The 24,454-nt window shown below is 45.4% G+C and overlaps 1 protein-coding gene across 3 annotated transcripts in view; it reads right to left on the reverse strand.

The window, feature by feature from the left end:
• PIK3AP1 (phosphoinositide-3-kinase adaptor protein 1) overlaps nucleotides 1–24,454 on the reverse strand; it is a 228,723-nt gene that overhangs the window by 169,211 nt on the left and 35,058 nt on the right. The window lies entirely within an intron of this gene.

Genomic DNA, 24,454 nt, shown 5'->3' on the forward strand with positions numbered 1-24,454 from the left:
GCCCTTTTACTAAGACGTGGTAAAAAGTAGCCTGCACTAGTTTTGGCGTGTGAAATTGGTGCGTGCTGGACCATTTTTTACTGTGGAGGGAAAAAGGCCATTTTAAAAATGGGGCAGTAAATGGCTGTGTGCTAATATTAAAATGAGCTCACAGCTATTTACTGCCTGAGCCCTTACTGCCACCTATGTAGTAATCCAATGTGGCCACACTGCCGATTACAGCTAGGGATGGCCCCTGCACAAGAAAATAGGAAATTATTTTCTACTATAGGAAACTGAGCATCCTAATGTAACCCCTCCCCCACTCCTGGGTTCAAATGAATATAGTCTGAGCCGAGTGTTTCACCCAGAGCAGAAGAAGGGCACAAAAAAAACTTTGAAATCACAATTGATTAGTAAAAGTTCACTTTATTCTAATATGCACTTAAATGGACACAATAGATTCCACCCCTCAGTAGCCTTAACCTTACATTTCTTTATTTCCCATAGGTTCCTCTATTCTCTATAAGGCTCAACTTCAGAGTGACTTCACATCAGATAAGTAGCAGTTTAATTTCCTAAACTAAAGTTTAAACATGCATGCAAAAGATTATATTCTAATATGAGTCCCTTATATAGAATTGATTCTTTGTTTCTTTTCTTCTTTTTCAGGTTTTGGTTTTTCCTCCGGAGATTCAAGGTAAGTATACTATTTTTCTCTTTATTCCCTAAAAGTTCAAAAGGATACTTTTATATACGTCCCCTCAGCTGGTTTTGTATCTTCTTATTCTGCCAATCGTTGGGTACCATAAGCTTGCTGCAGAGTTGAACCCTGGCCAGGGTACAGGAATCAGGAACGAAGACACCTACTACTCTAATCTATAACAAAACAATAACCCTAAAATCTAACTGATCCCCACAATACAGGTGCCTACTGCACACATTTCCTATCTAGCTTTCAAAAAAACATATAATTATTAATCCCTACTCTATTTCCCTTCCCCAGAATTTAATTAATTCAAAGAGTGTGCTAAATAATATTTTTTTTTAAGAATTACTGGCAAAATTCTCAATTTCAGAAATCCCCTTTTTCTTTAAAATCATTTAGGAATTTCATCTTTCAGGATAGCTTTTCACTTTTCAGCTCTTTTCAAAACCATCCAAGTTTAAAAGTCTAAAGTGTTCTATAGCTATCACTGGAGCAGGACCTTTTTACCATAACACACATTGATATGATATCAAGATTTATTAGATCCTTTTATTTCCAGTACCAGTTCACTGCCATTCATTCCTCACTAAAGCCCTTAAATACGCGGCAGGCTTTCAATTTAAATTACCTACTGATCACCTTTCAAAGCACACTCATCAGGTCCCTTTTTAAATACTTTTTACTTTATTTTTACACAAAATTCTCCCTCCGCTGAGCACTGCTCTTAAACACAGCTCTGCCCTGCTCAGCACTCACCTCCCAACTGACAAACCGTCAAACTTAGAACCCTTACCCTAGCTCACGCTGCTAGCACGAGCTCTGCATTCTAACCTTCCCACCACATAAACAAAACATTTCCAAATTAAAATAAACACCTTTTAAACATATACATACAACCAGCAATTTAAAACAATGTAAATGTCAATACCTGCATGTTCCTTGAAGCCTAAAAATCCCCTTTTTCATCCGTGCACGAGCCTCTCACCGCTCCACTCTCGAGGCAACAGCTGACTCGTGTCATCAGCTGTTCTTACTCCCCACGCGCTCCCCCAGCGCGTGCCGCACTCTCTCCGCCGCAAACCGCCACATTAATAAAATAAAACGTTGGGAGAGTGCACCGGAGCACTCTCCCCACTATCTCCGGTCTCACCCCCGGCTTTATTTGTCTTCAGAACCGGCTCTCCCGCTTAATAGAGCCGGTTCTCTTTAAAATAAATGATATCCTGGGCCCTGCGTCGGCTGTGTACGTCTGACGTCATTACGCGACGTCAGACGCCGACGCAGGCCCAATCAGCGCTCGGACTTCCCCCTCTTCGCCTTCGCTCCGCCCCACTCAAACACCAACCCCGCTCCTGCTCCGCTGCAACTTGCAGCGTCTATGCCGGTCAGGCCACCGCTTCCTCGTGCCCACCACCTGAACCCAACATTTTTTAAAACCCGCTGCGCTACAAGGAGCGCGACTAACAACATCCAGCCACCAGCACCCGATGTCCCCGCTGCCGCCTGTTCCCGCCCGAAGCCCCAAGCCCCAAGCCCAAAAGCACCCGGGCTCCGGCGCGATTCCCAGCCCTGCGCTCCTGCATTCTGCCGATCCCCTCCTAAAAGCGGCGCCCGAAGTAAGTTTATTTAACCCTTCGGGTTACACTAACTTCAAAACTACCACTGGGCGCCCATTCTACCCCAGCGGAAGGGTTGATATGGCAGGGGCTACCTGTTCGGTAGCCCTACCGCGACTTAGTAAAAGTGCTCCTTAGAGTGTAAACATTTATTTATTTAATTATGACATTCTTACCCCGCATTTTCCCAAGAAAGCTCAGGTTCAATGCCGCTTACATAACAAATTAAGAAGAAGCATTACAAGCAGTGGTGTGCTGGAGCAGGCTCTCACAGGCTCGCAAGAGCCGGTTGTTAAGTTTTTAAGAATTTTGGGAGCCGGTTGTTAAAGTAGGGCCCTCCATTGCTACTTTAACAACTGGCTCCCAAAATGTGGGCTTGGGCCCCCTGCTGAATTCTCTTTTACTTTGCTGGTGGGGATGCTGAGCCCTGCCAGCCAAGTAAATAGACTACTGCTGCTCCCCGCTCCTTGTTTCCAGCTCTGGGCTGCAGGCTGGAACTTCTCGGGCATGTGAGAGAAGTTCCAGCATGCTGCTCAGAGCAAGACGTTGGGAGTGGTGGCAGTCCATTTATTGGCTGCCAGCAAAGGTATGCCTAGCGTGCCCGCACGAAGGGAGGGAGGATAGAGAGGCAAGTGTTGCTCCCCCCACCCCCCCTGGCCACCCCTGGGACGACTTCCCTATGAGGAAAGGCTGAAGAGGCTGGGGCTCTTCAGCTTAGAGAAAAGGCGGCTGAGGGGAGATATCATAGAGGTCTATAAGATAATGAGTGGAATGGAATGGGTAGATGTGGAGTGTCTGTTTACGCTTTCCAAAAACACTAGGACAAAGGAGCATGCAATGAAGCTGTAGTGTTGTAAATTTAAAACGAATCGGAGGAAATTTTTTTTCACTCAACACGTAGTTAAACTCTGGAATTCACTGCCAGAAAAAGTGGTTAAGGCAGTTAACTTAGCGGACTTCAAAAAAAGGTTGGATGGCTTCCTGGAGGAAAAGGCCATAAAATGTTACTGAACGGACGAGGGAATAATACACTATTTCTAGGATGGGCGGGACAAATTGCTTGTTCTTTTGGTCACTGTCGGTGACAGGGTGCTGGGCTTGATGGACCCTTGGTCTGTCCCAGCATGGCGATGCTTATGTACTTATGAGATGGGAAGTAAATCTTTAATTTCATTGCTGCAAATGTCTTCTAAGGTCCATGCACTACCTTTTTCAGTTCAGTCTTTCCAGTAAATAACAGATTTGTTCATTTTAATTTTGGAGTTGAACCATAAGAATATAAACATTGAGGGACCCTTTTACTAACGAAAATTAGCATTGAGGGAATAACATCTTTATGATACCAATTTGAACATAAGCTAACATCTTACATTAACATTTTACTTTATCTTCAAGCAACATAAAAGTAATATAAAAGTAATAGGGTGAGGCAGACCCTGTTTTGTATGCAACAGCATTCGGTGAGCTCGTTCAAATTTCAGCGGAGTATCAAGGTTGAGGATTAACAGTTCCGGTATCCTTCTAGATAGAAAACCAATTATGTTCAAGCTTTCTACCCATTCCTTTACTCCTAGTATTCTAATATTGTTGTGCCTGCTGTGGTTTGAAAGGTCTTCTAATTCTTTTCCAACTTTTTGAATTGCTTTGTTGAAGATTCTTGATGTTGGGCCAAATGTAATGCTGTCTGGTCCACGCGGGTTGCCATGCGCATTTGGAAAACCGATAAGGAAGCAGTGATAGCTACTAAGTCAGCCTTTAATTATCAAGTAGTTTCAAAGTGTTTGAAGGTTAAGGGGTCTTTTTACTAAAGTGTGCCGAAAAGTGGCCTGCACTGGTGTAGACGCGTATATAGGACATGTGCAGGTCCATTTTTCAGCACACCTGCAAAAAAGGCCCTTTTTTTGGCTGAAAATGGACATGTGGCAAAACAAAAATTGGCGCGTGTCCATTTTGGGCCTGAGACATTACTGCCACCCGTACACTCACGCATTAACCAGGTGGCAATCGTCAGCGCGTGTACAATGCCGATTACCGCCCAGTTAGTGCCAAGCGCTGGATAATAAAATATATTTTCTGACGTGCGTAGTGGGCATGAAATTACTACTCGGGTCATGTGGTAGCCAGCAGCAGATCCGAATTGGCGAGCATTGGGCGCACGTAGGCATCTACGTGACTTAGTGAAAGGGCCCCTAAATCTCTAAGCATTCATAACTCCTCGAGCATGGAATTTGCCAATGCCTGAGGGCCCTTACCCGGCGCCATCTTTTCAGGAGTCGGTGGATCATGCTTCGTGTGTTTAGAACCAGCAGATAAGAGATTTTGAGTCAGTTTTTGCTGGTTTTGATGCAGACATATCTTAGACATAAGATTAGTAGGATGGATCTCTTGTTCGGGATGATGATCAATCTATTTCCGGAGGAGAGGGATTGGTTCGGGCATCCATCTTAGTCAAGAATTCACTAGCACCCGCTGTTTTTTTTTGGGGGGGGGGGGGGGTGAGGTATGGTTCATTATTTTTTTTAAATTAAGTTTCCTTTTTTTCTTACATTCAAAGGATAAGCTATCTTGGGTTGGGACTGTGTAACAGTACTATATCTGGTTCACTATTTCTTATATTGGTGCAGAATTATAAATAATTTAAAATTTCAATATTCTATACTCAAGAACATCCTTCTACCACCTTATGAGGTTTTTTTTGAAAATGAGCCCCTTAATCTCTATCTGTCCTGTGGTGGTTGTTGGTGAGCCCTTAGGTTCCCGGAGGCCTGGTAAGACCTCCGAGGACCGCCGCGCACCCCGAATCTTCACCCGCGGCGACCGCCATTCACCGAGGGTTGAGCCCTCAGCTGCAGGCGGTCAGCAGGACTGCTGGAACCGCGGGGTGACGGTCGGCCTGGCTGGTAGTCAGCAACTCAGTCTCTAGAGGGCAGCTAGCAAGGACGGCTAGCGCAGGAAAGGACACAGTCTCTGCAAGGGCTAGCAGGGAGGGCTAGCTGGAAGAGGAACGCAGTCTCTGGAGGTGGCTAGCAAGGGCGGCTAGCTTGAAGAGGACGCGGACTCCGAAGGTGGCTAGCAAGGGCGGCTAGCTTGAAGAGGACGCGGACTCCGAAGGTGGCTAGCAAGGGCGGCTAGCTTGAAGAAGACACAGTCTCTGAAGGTGGCTAGCAAGGGCGGCTAGCTTGAAGAAGACACAGTCTCTGAAGGTGGCTAGCAAGGATGGCTAGCTGAAGAAGACACAGTCTCTGAAGGTGGCTAGCAAGGACGGCTAACTGAAGAAGACACAGTCTCTGAAGGTGGCTAGCAAGGTCGGCTAGCTGAAGAAGACACAGTCTCTGAAGGTGGCTAGCAAGGACGGCTAGCTGAAGAGGACACAGTCTCCGATCCACTGTGTGGGCTTCTGATGAACGAAACGGAAGCACTGGATTCCTTCTGTTTCGTGGTTTAAATCCCCCGCCCGTCCTTCCCCTGCCAGCAGCTGGAGCCAATCCCCCTGGCCCAGGCAGGCACAGGAGGCCTGGATTGGCCAGCCTGCTCGGCGGGCGGGGTCTCCTTATCGATGCGCCAATCCGGCGCGAGTAGGCGGGGCTGGCTCACGGGTCCGCTCCAGCGAGGACGCCGCCGCCGCCGGCGCCGCCATCTTGGCCGGTGTATCTCCTTCTCCGAGGCCGGCGCTTGCCCCAGCGGATCGCCGGCCTCGGAGCGGCCCGCGGCAGCGCCGGCCCCGTCGGCGGCTCGTCCTCGCCGCCCCGGATCCCGCGGCCTCCGTTGGTCCTCGCCCCCTACTGCGGGCCGCCAGGTAAGAGCCCGGGACGGGACACTATCCCTCCCTGCCAATTTTGAGGTACAGACCATAGAAGTCTGCCTAGCACTGGCCCTATTTCTCAACAACTGGAGTTGCCGTTGAAGCCCACTCCAGGCTTGATCCTGATTGTTTTTGCCATTTATGGGACCCAGACTATAGAAGTCTGTCTGGCATTGGTCTTAGTTCCCAATTTCTAAGTTCATTCCAGCTATGAGGTCATTTAAATTTTGTTTTAATTGGATTACATCCTTTTTCTATATAAGACATAAGCATCGCCACACTGGGACAGACCAAAGGTCCATCTAGCCCAGCACCCTGTCTCCGACCGTGGCCCATCCAGGTCACAATCACCCGACAAGATCCACGGAGCAAAGCATTTTATACTGCTTGTCCCAGGAATAGTGGATTTTCCCCTACGTCCATTTATAACATTCTATGGCCTTTTCCTTCAGGAAGCCGTCCAAACCTTTCTTAAACTCTGCTAAGCTAACCACTTTAACCACATTCTCCGGCAACAAATTCCAGAGTAACAAATTCCAGAGTCGATTACATGCTGAGTAAAGAAAACTTTCCTCTTATTTGTTTTAAACTTACTGCACTCCAGCTTCATCGCATGCCCCCTTGTCCTAGTATTTTTGGAAAGCATAAACAGACGTGGCCATAAAATAGCCGCATTTTGCGCTACTTTTCCCATTAGTTTTCTCCATGAAAAGCTCCATTGGCTTCCCATTTCTGAATGAATATACTTCAAATTTCACACGCTGATTCACAAGATTATCTACAGAGAAACCCCAGGCTACATATACAATCTGATTGACCTTCCAGCTAGAAACGGCTCTAAATCCTCTCGAACTTATCTCAACTTACATCTTCCCAATTGCAAAGGACTTAAGTACAAAACATATTACGCATCCAACTTCTCCATTATAGGCAGCCAACTCTGGAAAGCCTTACCAAGATCCATTCGAATAGTCACTGATCATCTACCCTTCCAGAAGTTACTAAAAACTTACCTTTTCAAGCAAGCCTACACAAATGACCTGACTTAAACTATGAGTCCATCTGCGCTACCCTGATCATACTATGAAGGCTGAACATGGAATATGCTCCCCTATTTAGTCCTTTCTAAGTATATCCCTATTCCTACCCCTCCCTATATACTTTTGCCCACACTTAACAACATGCTAATCCCAATACACACCCTCCTCCCACTCCCCTACCTCTACCATCCTCCTCCCTTACCCACCTTACCTACCCTCATCTAAACGATCAGCTCTTTATCTACTATATTACAGCCATATCCTTTCTATGTCACTTTGTAAACCTGATATTCTATGTAAGCCGCATTGAACCTGCTAATAAGTGGGAAAACGGGGGTATAAGTGTTACAAATAAATTAATTAATTAACACGTGATCCAACACCTATTTTCCAGGCAGTAAGGGTTCCCAAGCTCACCACTTGCTAATTGGTTAGTGTGTAGCTAACTGATTAGCACTTGGCATACCTATTCTCCACTTCAGACGCACCCCAGAGATAAAAAATATGTTCTACTTTTTAGCACATGGGTAGCACACAACAGGGGCATAGCTACGTGGGGCCACGGGGGCATGGGCCCCCACAGATTATGCCCTGGCCCCCTCTACATCTGATCCCCCCCCCCCCGCGCCACATCAGGTACTTTATTTGCTGCCGGGGGTCCTCAAACCCCGCCAGCCGAAGAGTCTTCTTCAGCGCTGGTCGACTCCGGCGCCTTTGTGTTGTGATCATCGGTTTCTGACGCCTTACATCTGCACTGTGCATGTAGCCCCGTGCAGGACGTAAGGCGTCAGAAACAGAAGATCAGATAACGAAGGTGCTGGAGTCGACCGGCGCTGAAGAAGACTCTTCGGCTGGCGGGGATTGGGGACCCCCACCAGCAAACAAGGTACCTGATGTGGGGTTGCGGTTGTGGCGGGGGTTTGCGGTTGCGGGTCCAAAGTGGCGGGGGGGGGGGGGGGTTCGGCTAAACAGTTCCCCCCCACCTCAGGTGCTAGCCCTCCCTTCTGCCGAGGTCTGGCTAAGCCCCTGGCATGCACCAAACACAAAGCTACTGCAGGACACCTGAGTGTGACCCAAAGTAGTGTCTTTTACCCTGTGGTAACCCATGCATTAGTGCTGACCGCAGGCTAGTAAAAGGGTCCCTTAATTTCTTATATACGTATACTGCCTGCAAGCTTGAAGGCTATCGAAGAGGTGTATATTCAGGTACAATAGGCATTTTTCTGACCTTGCAAGGCTCACAATCTAAGGGCCCTGTTTACTAAACTGTGCTAGGGGTGCGTCAGCATTTTTAGCGTGCGGTAAGGATTAGCATGCGCTAACAGTGCAGATGCCTATAACAGTCCAATGAGCATCTACATGGTTAGAATGCACCAGTAGCGTAGCCACAGGTGGGCCTGGGTGGGCCAGGGCTCACCCACTTTGGACTCAGGCCCACCCAAAATTGTGACACTCTCTTGCTGTGGCTGGTGGAGATCTCCAATCCTTGCCAACTGAAGATTTTCTCTCCTTGGGCAGCCAGCGCTCCTGCAAATGCTCAGTTTTTGCACGTGCAAAAGTACTGAGCATGCGCAGCCTGCTGGCAACAGCATTAGTTTGAGGCAAGTGCTGCCGGCTGCCATTTGGAAGCGTGCTGGCTGCTTCAGGAGGAGGTTTGGGGATCCCCGCCAGCTGAAGTATTTAATATCTGGGGTTTGTGGGCAGGGAGGGGTGGAGAGAGGAGCAAACTGAGAGGGGTACCGAGGGGGAGGGGGTGAATTCCATGCCCACCCACCTTGGGCTCAGGCCCATCCAAAAGTAGCCATCTGGGTATGCCCATGGAATGCACTAATTTTTTATCATGCGCTAAATGTGATAGTGCACCTTAGTAAACAGGGCCCAAGTTTGTACCTGAGACAACAAAGGGTTAAGTAGCTTGCTCAAGATCAGAAAGAGCGGGATACGTTTCTGTCAGGAAAGATATGGGGGTCCTTTTTACTAAGCTGTGCCAACACGTGCTTAACACAGCAAAAAAGCCTCATGGGATGCAACCCACATTTTAATTTTGTCATATGTGTGTGCTAACCGCATGCTAATTATTTTTTAGTAATCTTTTTGAGAGGGCGTGTCAGGAATGGAGAGTGACCATTCATGCCCCAACCAGTTAGCGCATCTACATTAGGATACACTAACTAGTAAGAGCACAGTTAATGCGGGAGTCCTTACTGCCTCCTGAATAGGTGGCAGTAAGTGTTTTCATAGTAATATTTAAAATGACATAAGTACATAAGAGCGAATGCTACATACCTGTAGAAGGTATTCTCCGAGGACAGCAGGCTGATTGTTCTCACTGATGGGTGACGTCCACGGCAGCCCCTCCAATCGGAACACTTTCTAGCAAAGTCCTTTGCTAGTCCTCGCGCGCCGATGCGCACCGCGCATGCGCGGCCGTCTTCCCGCCCAAACTGGCTCATGCCGGCCAGTCTCATATGTAGCAAGACAAAGAGAAGAGAAGACACAACTCCAAAGGGGAGGCGGGCGGGTTTGTGAGAACAATCAGCCTGCTGTCCTCGGAGAATACCTTCTACAGGTATGTAGCATTCGCTTTCTCCGAGGACAAGCAGGCTGCTTGTTCTCACTGATGGGGTATCCCTAGCCCCCAGGCTCACTCAAAACAACAACCATGGTCAATTGGGCCTCGCAACGGCGAGGACATAACTGAGATTGACCTAAAAAATTTACCAACTAACTGAGAGTGCAGCCTGGAACAGAACAAACATGGGCCTAAGGGGGTGGAGTTGGATTCTAAACCCCGAACAGATTCTGAAGCACTGACTGCCCGAACCGACTGTCGCGTCGGGTATCCTGCTGCAGGCAGTAATGAGATGTGAATGTGTGGACAGATGACCACGTCACAGCTTTGCAAATCTCTTCAATAGTGGCTGACTTCAAGTGGGCTACCGACGCTGCCATGGCTCTAACATTATGAGCCGTGACATGACCCTCAAGAGTCAGCCCAGCCTGGGCGTAAGTGAAGGAAATGCAATCTGCTAGCCAATTGGATATGGTGCATTTTCCCACAGCCACTCCCCTCCTGTTGGGATCAAAAGAAACAAACAATTGGGCGGACTGTCTGTTGGGCTGTGTCCGCTCCAGATAGAAGGCCAATGCTCTCTTGCAGTCCAATGTGTGCAGCTGACGTTCAGCAGGGCAGGAATGAGGACGGGGAAAGAATGTTGGCAAGACAATTGACTGGTTCAGATGGAACTCCGACACAACCTTTGGCAAGAACTTAGGGTGAGTGCTGAGGACTACTCTGTTATGATGAAATTTGGTGTAAGGGGCCTGGGCTACCAGGGCCTGAAGCTCACTGACTCTACGAGTTGAAGTAACTGCCACCAAGAAAATGACCTTCCAGGTCAAGTACTTCAGATGGCAGGAATTCAGTTGCTCAAAAGGAGGTTTCATCAGCTGGGTGAGAACGACATTGAGATCCCATGACACTGTAGGAGGCTTGACAGGGGGCTTTGACAAAAGCAAACCTCTCATGAAGCGAACAACTAAAGGCTGTCCTAAGATCGGCTTACCTTCCACACGGTAATGGTATGCACTGATTGCACTAAGGTGAACCCTTACGGAGTTGGTCTTGAGACCAGACTCAGACAAGTGCAGAAGGTATTCAAGCAGGGTCTGTGTAGGACAAGAGCGAGGATCTAGGGCCTTGCTGTCACACCAGACGGCAACCTCCTCCACAGAAAGAAGTAACTCCTCTTAGTGGAATCTTTCCTGGAAGCAAGCAAGATACGGGAGACACCCTCTGACAGACCCAAAGAGGCAAAGTCTACGCTCTCAACATCCAGGCCATGAGAGCCAGGGACCGGAGGTTGGGATGCAGAAGCGCCCCTTCGTCCTGTGTGATGAGGGTCGGAAAACACTCCAATCTCCACGGTTCTTCGGAGGACAACTCCAGAAGAAGAGGGAACCAGATCTGACGCGGCCAAAAAGGAGCAATCAGAATCATGGTACCTCGGTCTTGCTTGAGTTTCAACAAAGTCTTCCCCACCAGAGGTATGGGAGGATAAGCATACAGCAGACCCTCCCCCCAGTCCAGGAGGAAGGCATCCGATGCCAGTCTGCCGTGGGCCTGAAGCCTGGAACAGAACTGAGGGACTTTGTGGTTGGCTCGAGATGCGAAGAGATCTACCAAGGGGGTGCCCCACACCTGGAAGATCTGTCGCACTACACGGGAATTGAGCGACCACTCGGACAAAAGAAGACTGGCCGGCACGAGCCGGTTCGGGCGGGAAGACGGCCGCGCATGCGCGGTGCGCATCGGCGCGCGAGGACTAGCAAAGGACTTTGCTAGAAAGTGTTCCGATTGGAGGGGCTGCCGTGGACGTCACCCATCAGTGAGAACAAGCAGCCTGCTTGTCCTCGGAGAATACGTAAGTACATAAGTAATGCCACACTGGGAAAAGACCAAGGGTCTATCGAGCCCAGCATCCTGTCCATGACAGCGGCCAATCCAGGCCACAGCTTCCCAAACATACAAACATTCTATACATGTTGTTCCTGGAATTGTGGATTTTTCCCAAGTCCATTTAGTAGTGGTTTATGGACTTGTCCTTTAGGAAACCGTCTAACCCCTTTTTAAACTCTGCTAAGTTAACTGCCTTCACCACGTTCTCCGGCAACGAATTCCAGAGTTTAATTATGCATTGGGTGAAGAAAGATTTTCTCCATAGGCGGTCGGTAGCCCAACTGTTTGGGGAGGCTAAAGGGACGGGGTTAGGGGTGGGACAAGGGGTGGAGCTTAAATCCATAATTGTCTGATAACACACAGAAAAAAAATAAAAATAAAAGTCATAATACCTTTTATTAAATTTAGATAGATATTAGCTATGTATCATATGTCAAAGAATAAAGTGTTTGCTCAAAGCATACACTAACCACAATCGCTCAACTGCAAAACACTATGCACAACTTTGCGCAAAAACACACTCAGAACCTTACTGTACCATAAATATTACACTGGGCAGAACCTAATACACCAATATACCACCCATACGGAAAATGCAGACCATCAACAATATGAAACAAGGGATCATAATATCATGATACATGTAGAGCCACAAAACACCCTAATTCATGTTTAATGTTTACTGTGGGATAAAATGCCATAAATAAGTGGATAGGTGGGAACGTTTGTGCATATATGGTGAAATGCCTGAAAGCCCAGATATACTGGGAAGGAGTGTTCCAATTAAAGATAGCATGAGTGAAAATGAGACAAGTGTTTGCTACTTTTTAAAAAACAAACATAAAAAATAGACTGGCTAGGTAGTCCAGGAGAACTGGATTGAGGACCACTGTTCTACACAATCTCTCTTCCTTCTTCCATGACATTATTCTTTTACTAAATAAATAAATACATATTAAAATGCAGAATGTAATATTTAACATACATTGTATGGTTTTTACCATTTCAATCAATTATTAATATGCCACTCTACACATAAATCTGAACAGTAAGACACAGCAAACAGAGATGGGAATAAGGGGCTATTGATTAATATTTAGCAAGATTATTTCACCTAGCAACGCGGCTCAAAATGTTTTTCAAAAACCACTTTCTGAATATTTCCACTTCTATGCCTCAAATAAAGACAAATTAATATACATGAACCAAAAAGTTTTCAAGACAACAGAAGGGTTCAAGAGTGATTATGTGATGTGACAGATTTGCATCAATGACTTGAATCACAGACCAACATAAGACCATCAACCTGAAGTTTACCTTAGCTGAGTTCTGACAGTTTACCAAGATGTTAGTAACTTCTAACTGAGCAATGAAAACAAGACAAAATGTATTGTTAAATGAATGAAAACAAAAACATGACTATTGGTAATGCTAAAGTTTCATATCAGTCATAATGTAGGGAAGCAAATATACTTACAAACTTCCTCTTCTAGGGAGACTCAGTTCCTTCTGAAAAACATTTAAAAAACAGCCACAAACCAAAAAGTGACCATGGCAGTGACGTAAATCAAGAAAAAGGCATTACAGGCTCGCCTCCAGCTTCTCCCTTCACACAGTGTCCCGCCCTCGCCGAAACAGGAAATGCATCATCGCAGAAGGCGGGACACTGTGTGAAGAGAGAAGCTGGAGCCGGAAGCGAGCCTGTAGTGCCTTTTTCTTGATTGATGTCGCTGGGAAGTTAAAGGTTAAAGCGCGCGCGTACGGAGGGGGGTGTAAGGGAGGAAGAGGGCAGGCTGCCGATCGAGAAGCCGGCGACTCGCGAGAGTGGGAAGGAAGGAGGGAGAGCTATCTGGCAAAAGCGCTGCCGCTGCGTTTGTGAGGGCAGCAGCCAAAGGAAGTCCACGATTGGGCTGGGGAGGCTTAGCCTCCCCAAGCCTCTTATACGGGGCGCCTATGATTTTCTCCGATTTGTTTTAAATTTACTACACTGTATTTTCATCGCATTCCCCCTAGTCCTAGTATTTTTGGAAAGCATGAACAGACGCTTCACATCCACCTGTTCCACTCCACTCATTATTTTATATACCTCTATCATGTCTCCCCTCAGCCGTCTCTTCTCCAAGATGAAAAGCCCTAGCCTCCTTAGTCTTTCTTCATAGGGAAGTCGTCCCATCCCCGCTATCATTTTAGCCGCCCTTCGCTGCACCTTTGATAACATTAGTGCATAGCCATAAATTAAATTAATAGAAAATAAGGATTTTGTAAAAAAAACTATTGTATTTATTCATATCAACAATGCAAATACACACCAAGGATTACAACTATCTTAAAATCTTATTAATGATAAACTTATGCTAAAATAAACAGTTACGAATACAAATATCTTGTATCATGACATAGCTTACACCGTGTGTTATTCATTTCTGTAACCACTACCAATTTCCCTACCCACCCTCCCTCCCCAGTCCCTAGATGAACATTAGAAATCAGATAGGGGGAGTATTGGTTGCAGCTAAACAATCTCCCTTCCATAAACATTATCATGGGTCTCCCCCAGCTGCGTGTTTATGTCTCCGTGCTTTAAAAACATCTCAAGTTTTATAAAATAAAGCCATCCTTCCTCATCTCATGGCAATTAACTTAGCCATCAACTAAATAAAATTGTGTTTACTAGAACTCTGTCTATTGACAGTGTGGTTTTTGGTTTCCACACTGATGCTTTAAAGCAATTTGCTGAACATGAAAATATTGATAGCCAGCTTATGGAGTTCATCTCTGGTCACTTGAAATGTAATAAAACATCATTCTGCCATCTGCGGAAATGACACTGATGTAATCTGCCGCAATACGTTTAACTCCTCTCTCCAGAATATGTGGATCTTTGGGCACGTCCACCAGATATGATAAAAATCCCCTCTCTCACCACATTCTTGCCTGCATAGGTCAGTGTCTGTTGTGTAGATGTGATGAAGTCTCACTGGAGTATAATAGAAACTATATAACATTTTGTATCCATTTTTTTTACTAGATAAGTAACAATAGACATTTTTTTTAAATGCTGAAATGTTTTCTTCCACGTGACTCTCTCATATGTGTGGCCTAGGTCTAATTCTCATTGTATATCATATCGCAAAACAGGAGTGGTGTACAGCAGAAGTCCCTGATTGAGGTGTGAGATATCCCCTCTCCTGGAGCAATCCCCCCCACCCCCGGCACTTGTCAATCCCCCCCCCCCCCACGGCACTTGTCTATTAGATTGTAAGCTCTTTGAGCAGGGACTGTCTCTCTTTGTTAAATTGTACAGCGCTGCGTAACCCTAGTAGCGCTCTAGAAATGTTAAGTAGTAGTAGTAGTAGTAGTAGTAGTACTCTCCAGCAATATTTCCTCCAATCAAGTCTTCACTAGCCTTTCATTGAATAATGTGTCTAATTTACCTATATCCATTAAGGAACGTATTGCCTTTAAGGTTTGCACCTTGATTCATAGGATTATTTATGGAGAAGTTCCTGGGTACATGTTAAATCTAATAGATCTACCACCCAGAAACAGTTCCTGCTTTTCCCGATCCTTCCTAAATTTACATTATCCAGATTGCAACGGCCTTAAATACAAATCTACCTACGCATCCAGCTTCTCCTTCATAGGCATACAGCTATGGAATGCAGTACCCAAAATCTTAAGATCAATTCAGAACCATCTAAATTTCAGGAAATTACTGAAGACCACCCTGTTCAAGAAGGCTTACCTTCCAGATTCAACCTGACTTACTTCTTTGTTACAGCAAAATTCATGAACTCTGTTATCTTTTATTATCTCTGTTGTTTTATACGTTGCATATACGATTACTATCTTATTATTACATTGTTTAATTGTATTTTACTGAACTGTAGCCTGCACTACGGTATTGTGTAAACCACATTGAGCCTACAACTAGTGGGAAAATGTGGGGTATAAATGTGTTAAATAAATAAAATAAAAAATATTGAAAAAGTATTCTTGAGTAAGGTCATATTCTTCTAAAGATATTATCTCCCATTCATCCCATATCTGTCCCAAAGTGTGCAAGGAATTTTATTTATTTAGGGACCCTTTTACAAAGCGGCTGCTGCTCGCTAAAGGGAAGTACCGTTGGGCTACTGCAGTAGCCTGGCGGTAGTTCCTAACCTTCAGCGCACACTATTTCTGGTGCTGCAAAAATATTTTTATTTTTGTAGCGCTGGTGTGTACCCAGCGGTAATCAGGCAGTGCCATGCGTTGCCCAGTTGTTGCCGGGGTAGCGCGGGAGCCCTTACCGCCACCTCAGTGGGTGGCAGAAAGTGCTCCCACCCGAAATGGGTGTGCGGCATGTCCATTTCTTTAAAAAAAAAAAAAAAGAAAACAAACCCCGCCTTTTACTCACTGTGGTAAAAGGGGGGGGGGGGGGGGCTCAGTGCACATCAAAAACATTTTGCTCCAGCTTCGTAAAAGGATCCCTCATTTATTTATTTGCATTTTGCTCACACCTTTTTCAGTAGTAGCTTAAGGTGAGTTACATTCAGGTACACTGGCTATTTATAAGCCCCTTTGGTTCTTCTGAGGTAGAGGAATGTGGTAGCCGTGTTAGTCCACTCTTAAGGTTATCAATAGAAATCAAACAAAATAAAACATGGAAAAGAAAATAAGATAAGATGATACCTTTTTTTATTGGACATAACTTAATACATTTCTTGATTAGCTTTCGAAGGTTGCCCTTCTTCGTCAGATCGGAAATAAGCAAATGTGCTAGCTGACAGTGTTCTTCTGAGGGAAATCTAAGCACATGACACACATGGGGGTCTGCAAAAATATTATCTGTCCAGAAAGAGCCTATTTCTCCGGGAAAGCCACGTTTCTAGTGGTATTCATATATAGATGTTTGCTTTTTTTTTTTTTTTTAATAAGTTTCTGGAGTTCCTGCTTGGGGAAAATAAGGGTCTTTTATGGCTGCAGTAAAAATGGCTTTTGTATACGAGAAAGACCTGTGTAAAGGCACACTAAGAATTCTTACTACAGCTTTGTAAAAGGAACTTTTAATGTCAGTACCAAAGGGGGGAGAACAAGTTTTTGTGGTGAGAACAAGTTTTTGTGGTGTGGGGGTGGGAGTTTATGGTTCATTATTCTTTTTGTTTTAGCTGCATTTTTCTTGGATTGCATGGGTTCACTCTCACCTAATGTTTGATTTCCATTAATTAGTTTCTTTAGCCTTTGTCTTCTCTGTATTGAGGTTAATGTTTTAGTATTTTTCCTGGTATATTTTATGCTTTCCTTTGTACTTTTAATTTTGCCTCCTTATGTCTGTTTTTTTTTTAAAGTTGTATATGACTTAAAACTAAAAAAAAAGGTAAAGGAATGTGGTAAGAAGTGGGAGAAATTCAGGAGAGAAAGGAGAAAAAATGTGATAGCACTCATTCAGTATTTTCAAAGCCATTTATACGGTTAACAAGCATTTCACTTACATAAGCACCGCCACACTGGGAAAAGACCAAGGGTCCATCAAGCCCAGCATCCTGTCTCCGACAGCGGCCAATCCAGGCTTCAAGAACCCGGCACCCCCCCCCCCCCCCCCCAAAAAAAAAAAATTTTTTTAATAACGTTCAATGGACTTTTCCTTCAGGAATCTGTCCAAACCCCCCTTAAACTCCGTAAGGCCAGCTGCTGTCACTACATTCTCCGACAACAAGTTCCAGAGTCCAACTACACGCTGAGTAAAGAAAAACTTTCTCCTATTTGTTTTAAATCTACCATATTCTAGTTTCATCTTGTGTCCTCTGGTTCTATTATTGTTTGAAAGTGTAAACAAATGGTTCACATCTGTCCGCTCTACTCCGCTGATTATCTTGTAGACTTCTATCATATCACTCCTCAGCTGCCTTTTCTCCAAGCTGAAGAACCCTAACCTTCTTAGCCTTTCCTCATAGGGAAGTCGTTCCATCCCTTTTATCATTTTCGTCGCTCTTCTCTGCACCTTCTCCAATTCCTTTATATCTTTTTTGAGATGCGGCGACACTTACGTACATCGGCTTTTTGAAAATTACAGTGCACACAGTATATTATGAATACGCGTTCCTGAGGGAGTACTTGAATGAAAGACAATATGTATAGACTACATTTTCAAGTCTGCAAGTGATATTTTCAATGCAAAACATCCTCACAGAAATAGCAGATGTGAATGTTTACCACATACAGGGCCCTGTTTACTAAGCTGAGCAATAGGCACACAACCTTTTAGTAGAGACACCCATAGGAACATAATGGTTGTCTCTATCATTAGCATGCGCTAAGTTTTAGCACGCACCTACAGCGTGGTTTAGTAAACAGGGTTCACAGTGTGAAGGTAGCTATGAATGGTACTCTTACTTTTAAATTTTAAACAAATCTGTGGGTAGAAAGTACCCATGGAATTTATCCAAAACTACATAGTTTAAAATTACTCCCTCTGTGATAACATAAGAAGCTGCAAAATAGATACAGATCGGGTTAATTTTCAAACATGACATCCATTGATGTTTGGCTATTCTCCCAAAGTACACATGTAGGTTAGGCGAATTTTCAACACTGCCCCACATATAAGGCTCCTTTTACAAAGCTATGCTACTGATTATGGCAAGCTGAATGCAAAGAAGCCCATGGGAATAGAATGGGCTTCTTCACACTCAGCGTGTCGCTAATCGGTAGCGCAACTTTGTAAAAGGAGTCCATAGTGTGCACCGCTGAAAATATATTCGTACTCCAGTGATGTAGCCGAAGCCAAATTTTGGGTGGGCATACAGCTGGTATGGGTGGGCTCTAGGTACCCTATTTCCTCTGGTCCTTCCTTGTACTCTTCCTTCCTGCTTTCTTAACCCCCCCCAAAAAAAAAAATTAAAACGAGCTTAGCTAGCAGAGATCCCCAGGCCCCACCAGCTGAAGAAATATGGAGTCACTGGGAGTCTGCTAAATCATGGCAGCCAGCGGCAGCATGTTGACCTGCTGATGCCACCATTGCGAGCAAAACTCAGTTCTTGCGCATGAACTGAGAATACATGAGAAGTAAGCATGTTCCTTGTGCCAGCATGGCTAACATACTCAGTTCTTGCCTATGAACTGAGCATGCATGAGTACTGAACATGCTCGAGATGCCAGCATCAGTGGCTTGATCTGATGCTGCTGACTGCTGCAATTTGGCAAGACCCCAGGAGGCTCCAGGTTTCTTCAGCTGGAGAGGGGATTCCCACTAGCTACATGACTAGTGTGCCTGGTTATTGGGTGGACCTGAGGCAAAACTGGAAGAGCAAAATTGCCCCTGCTCTACACATATAATCTATAGGTGTAGACACTAATATTGGGCACCTTTATGTCTAGATCATATGTTTGGTCCAGAAGCTCCAGGTTATGGCATGTCCAGACCAAACATATATAGGTGCCCAATATCAGTGCCTATACATATAGGACTACATTTAGTAAATGGTGTCCGAATTTGGGCACCAAAAAAAATTCACATGGAGCACTATTCTATAAATGATGCTCCGAGTTGTGCGCCGTATATAGAATAGCACTTACTGTCAATTTCCACATTGAACTTTGGGTGTGATGATTTACAGCAACTGAAACCTGGTGTAACTTCTGGTACATAGGTGTGGATCCAGTGGTGTGCTGGAGCCGGTTCGTACCAGCTCGCAAGAGCCGGTTGTTAAATTTTTAAAGATCTTGCGAGCCGGTTGTTCTGCACGGCGAGCCGGCTCTGGTAAATGAAGTAAGCATGGCAGGAGGGTGCCACAAGCCATGCTTACCCCGCTTACCTTACCTCCCACAGCCCTCGTTTGCCTGCGCCTGCCCCGTGCCACCCTGGGGGGTTTAAATCTTTTTTAATTACCTCCATCGAAGCGGCCGCGTCATTGAAAGTCCTGCCCATCTCTAACCTTCCCTTCGTGAGTTCGTTCCTTCAGAGTTCCGCCTTCTGATGTCATTTCCTCTTTCCACGAGGGTGGAACTCTGAGGGAACGAACTCATGAAGGGAAGGCTAGAGACGGGCAGGGCTTTTAATGATGCGGCCGCTTTGATGGAGGTATAAAAAAAGATTTAAACCACGCAGGATGGCACTGTGGCAGGAAGAAAAAGGGGGATGTTGTGGGGAGAAGAGGGTGGGCAGGTGGATATGAATGGGAGGGGAGGATGGGGGTGAAGGAGAATAGATGGACATGGATGGGAGCAGGAGGGGAGGGCAGGGGAGAGAGGAGAATTGCTGGGTATGGATGGATGGAGGGAGGGGGGCAGGGGAGAGAAGAGAATTGCTGGGTATGGATGGATGGAGGGGGCAGGGGAGAGAAGAGAATTGTTGGATATGGATGGATGGATGGATGTAGGGGAGAGGAGAGTTGCTGGACATGGGTGGATGGAGGGGAGGGCAGGGGAGAGAAGAGTTGCTGGACATGGTTGGATGGAGAGGAGGGGACGAGAGTTGCTGGACATGGGTGGATGGAGGGGAGGGCAGGGGAGAGAGGAGGGTTGCTGAAGATGGGTGGATGGAGGGAAGGAAAGACAGGAAGAGATGCACAAAGATGGAGAGGAGAGAGAAGAAATTCTGGATATGGATGGAGGGGATGGAGAAGAAAGGAAGTGAGATGAACATGAATGGAGGGGAGAGAGGAGGAATGCTGGACATGGATGGAGGGCGGGAGAGGAAAAATGCTGGACATGAATGGAGGAGAGGGAAGGGAGAGAGAAGAAATGCTGGATATGGATGGAGGGGAGGGAAAAGAAAGGAAGTGAGATGAACATGAATGGAGGGGAGAGAGGAGAAATGCTGGACATGGATGGAGGGAGGAGAGGAAAAATGCTGGACATGGATGGAGGAGAGGGAAGGGAGAGAGAAGAAATGCTGGACATGGATGGAGGGAAGGCAAGAGAGAGGAAGGAGATGAGATGAGGGAAAAGGAATAGATGAGAAAAACTGCACATGGATGGAGAAAATAGGCAGAAGCTAGATCCACTGGACAGTCAAGTCTGTGGAGGACCCAGCTTTTACTTACGGATGTAGGGCAAGAAATGAAGAAGAAAGGCGGAAAGTAAAGAAATAAATGGAAAGGAAGCCCTGCAAATGTTGTTAAGAGGACAGATAGCTGCAGAATCAGATACTGGGCCAGCATGATCAGAAAAACAGTCACCAGACAAAAAAGGTAGAAAAAATCATTTTATTTTCATTATAGTGTTTGGAATATGTCCACTTTGAGAATCAGGTACTCAACATTAAAAGTTTATATTTATTTACTTATTTATGGCATTTTATTCCACATTAAAAATGAATTAGATTGGAACCTGGGATCATTTAATTTTTTTTCTGGAGAGAGTAATGCATTGCCCCCCCCCCCCCCCCCAGGCTCTCTCCCCGGCTATAGCCAGCTCTGCAATGTTGGGGGGGGGGGGCGCAGAGGTGGCCGAGGTGCGCAGAGGTGGATGGGGGGGGGGGCGCAGAGGTAGACCGGGGAGAGAGCCTGTTGTTAAACATTTACCAGCACATCACTGCGTGGATCCCCCGGTATTCAGTAATACTGCACTCATCTTTAGTGAATGCCCCAAACCCGCCCATGCCCATTCCATGGCCATGCTCCCTTTTATAGTTGATTTAACACTTGATATACCGCTGTTGCAACAGGATTGATCACAGCAGTATAAAAGCATAACATTAGTTAAAATATGTGAAAGGAACACCATTAATGGATAGGATAGAGCGTACACACCAGGAAGAAGGGGACAATTGATGAACCTGAGACCTTGTATGCAGGAGTAAAAGTTCAGGATTAGGTGGTGGTCAGGTCGTAAGTAAAGGCCTAACAGAAAAAGTGAGTTTTAAGTAGGATTTTAAATTTAGCAATGGAAGGTTCAGACTGAATTATAAAAGGTAGGTTATTCCAAAGTTTTGGGGCGAGAGAGAAAATGGCAGACAATTGAGTAGACTCATAGTGGGCAAAACAGGGTAAAGATAAGACAAGATGATTGGCATCAAGGAACCGGAAGGTATGGTCAGGTATGGTCAGGGAGGATAGGTAGGAAGGTAATCCAGTATGAAGGGCTTTGTGGGCCCAGACAAAGAATTTTGAAATGTGTCTGGTACTGAATGGGGATCCAATGATGAGATGCTTGAAGTGGAGAAACGTGATCATATTTACATGTTGTGAGAAGAAGATGGGCTGCTGAATTCTGAAGAGTTTGAAGATGATGAAGAGAGGAACCAGTAATACCAGAGTAGACAGAATCACAGTAGTCTATTCGCAAAATCAGAAAAGCATGAATCAGAGTGTGTAGTGACGGCGTATCAACATAGTTGCAAATAGACCAGAGTTTGTGAAGGGTGAGAAAGCCTTGCTTAATGACTTGGGCAACTTGGGGTTCGAAAGATAATTTAGAATCAAGAAAAATACCCAGGTACCGAAAACTATCAACTGGGGAAAAGGATCTATTAAAATGAACTGGGGTGAGGGTTGGACAAGGATGAAAACCAGTGATCCAGGAAATGACAGTTTTTGAAGGGTTAAGTACAAGCTTATGGCTGGTGAGTCAGTTCGCCAATGCTTCTAGGCAGGTTTGAAGTTGAGTGAGAACAGGGGATAGATGGGAGGTTGGGTAGATCAGTAGAATGCTATCTGCATAAAAGAAAAATATGATATTGTGATCCTGAATTCATGAGGCCAGATGGCTCATAGAGATGTTGAAAAGCAATGGGGAGAGTGCAGAATCCTGGGGAACTCCACACACCAAAGAGTGTTCAGAAGAGGAGGTCCTAACAGTGAAAGAATGATCTGAGAGGTAGGAAGCAAACCAGTTGAGGCGAATTTTCAGCACTGCCCTACATATAGAGCTCTTTTTACAAAGCTTTGCTACTGAATAGGGCACTGAGAACTGAACCAGAAAGACCAGTATCTTGAAGATGGAAGAGAAGGATGGTTTACCAGGTAAAAGGGTGGACAAATCTAATGAAACAACTAAAGCAATTTGGCCCTGATCAAGAATAGTATGAAGCTCGTTAAGAAGTGCTGTCACAGTTTTCTCTGTGCTGTGTAAGTATCTGAAGCCAGTCTGACGAGGATGAAGAACAATTTGTTGTTCACAGTGACTGAGAAGTTGATTGAAAACAATTTTCTCACATCATTTGGATATGAAGGGTAGATTGGAAACAGGGCGGAGGTTGGATGGACAGGAGGGATCAAGCATAGACTTTTTAAGAAGAAGGGTGACAATAGCTTTATTCCAGAGAAGAGGAACAACACCAGAAGAGAGCGTTATTAAATGAAGACTGAGTGACAACAGACCGTGGGTTGGGAAAGTGAACCATTTTGATGGAACTGGATCTAAAGAACATATGATGAGGTGCATGGAATGTTGAACAAATGTGATCAGAGAGAAAATGTCCCAGACAGAGGGACATGTTGTTGATGAAGGAGACGGCTGAGGCGACAAACTAGAGGAAGTAGAGGTGAATTAGCAGGCAGGGAATTAAGTAGCAAACATACTTTGGAGGAAAAGTAATCCGCAAGGCAGTCGGTAGATGGAGATGGCTAGGAACCCCAAGAAGGATTAGATGTAAGTTGGGAGAATACTGAGAGTTTAGTGAGAATTTAAATGACTTGGAAATCAAATCAGAAAAATGGGAAGGCTTACCATCTTTTAGTTTCATGTTATAGGGACCGATATTCAGACCATGGGAGGGAGCCCGGCTAACTGCGATTGGTAGTCAGCCTGGATATTCAATGCTGGGTCGTTTCTGGTGACCGGCATTGAATATCCAGTTTTAGCTGGTTTAAAGTTAACCAACTAAGTTGATATTCAAAGATAGCCGGTTAACATTAAATTGGCTAAAGATATAACAGCTATTTAAGTGGCCTGATGTGGTCGCTTACAACAGCCAGATATGAACTGAAAATATTTGGGGATAGCCAGCTATATCATGAAACATATCCATTGCTCTCTCTCTCTCTCTGTGTCTCTGTTTCTGGAAACAGAGAGAGAGAGAGAGCAACAGATATGTTTCCAGCTCATGCAGAGGAGACATACCTTGACACAGCACTTTGTGCGAAACATGACTTCATGTCGGATTAAATGATGTCTCCGAGATGATTAATCCATATAAGAAATACAAAAGAAGAAAAAAAGAACAGCGAAATAGTGAAAATTCAGCTAAGCTAAGTGTATTCTTTAATCAAAAGAGAGAATATTGAAAATTTAAATGAATGGGTGAAAGTTTAAAGATTAAAAACTATGGATCAATGACGAATACATGCCCACCATAAGAAATTGCCTGGCTCATATAGCCTGAATGGTGGTGACATGGTTATCTGATGGATCCAATACTCAGTACCCTTTGATCTTTGTGAGGATATTGATAAGAAGCATTAGGAGCTGGGTAATAAAAGATTGAGCACCCAATTATTGGCACTAAATAGCTCATTAGCCTATTTAATTGCACGCGCATCTCAGGATCGCGCACAATTTTGTACATGTAAATGTGGGCACCATTTATAGAATTGTCCTTATAGCAGGGCCGCGGATAGCCGGGCCCAGAACAGGACTGGACCACTGCACGCACCCTCGCAACCCCCCACCTGGGCCGCTGCCGTAGCACCGCACCCCTGCTCCTAAACACTCGGGCTGCTGCCCCTGCACCTTTCTGTCTGCTCCCTCGCTTTGTGCTCTCCTGCGCTGCTCCTTTCCATGCCAGGAGTGGGGACCTGGATGACTACATTAACACGATTGCTTTAATGCAATCATCCGGGTCCTGAGTGGCACACAGCAGCAGGAGAGGACAGACCCAGAAGCTGGCAGAAGCTTGCCGGGCCTGAGCCCGCCCCCCCGGAGGCC

The sequence above is a fragment of the Microcaecilia unicolor genome, chromosome 5 (assembly GCF_901765095.1).
Source record: "Microcaecilia unicolor chromosome 5, aMicUni1.1, whole genome shotgun sequence".
In the NCBI taxonomy this organism is placed as follows: Eukaryota; Metazoa; Chordata; class Amphibia; order Gymnophiona; family Siphonopidae; genus Microcaecilia; species Microcaecilia unicolor.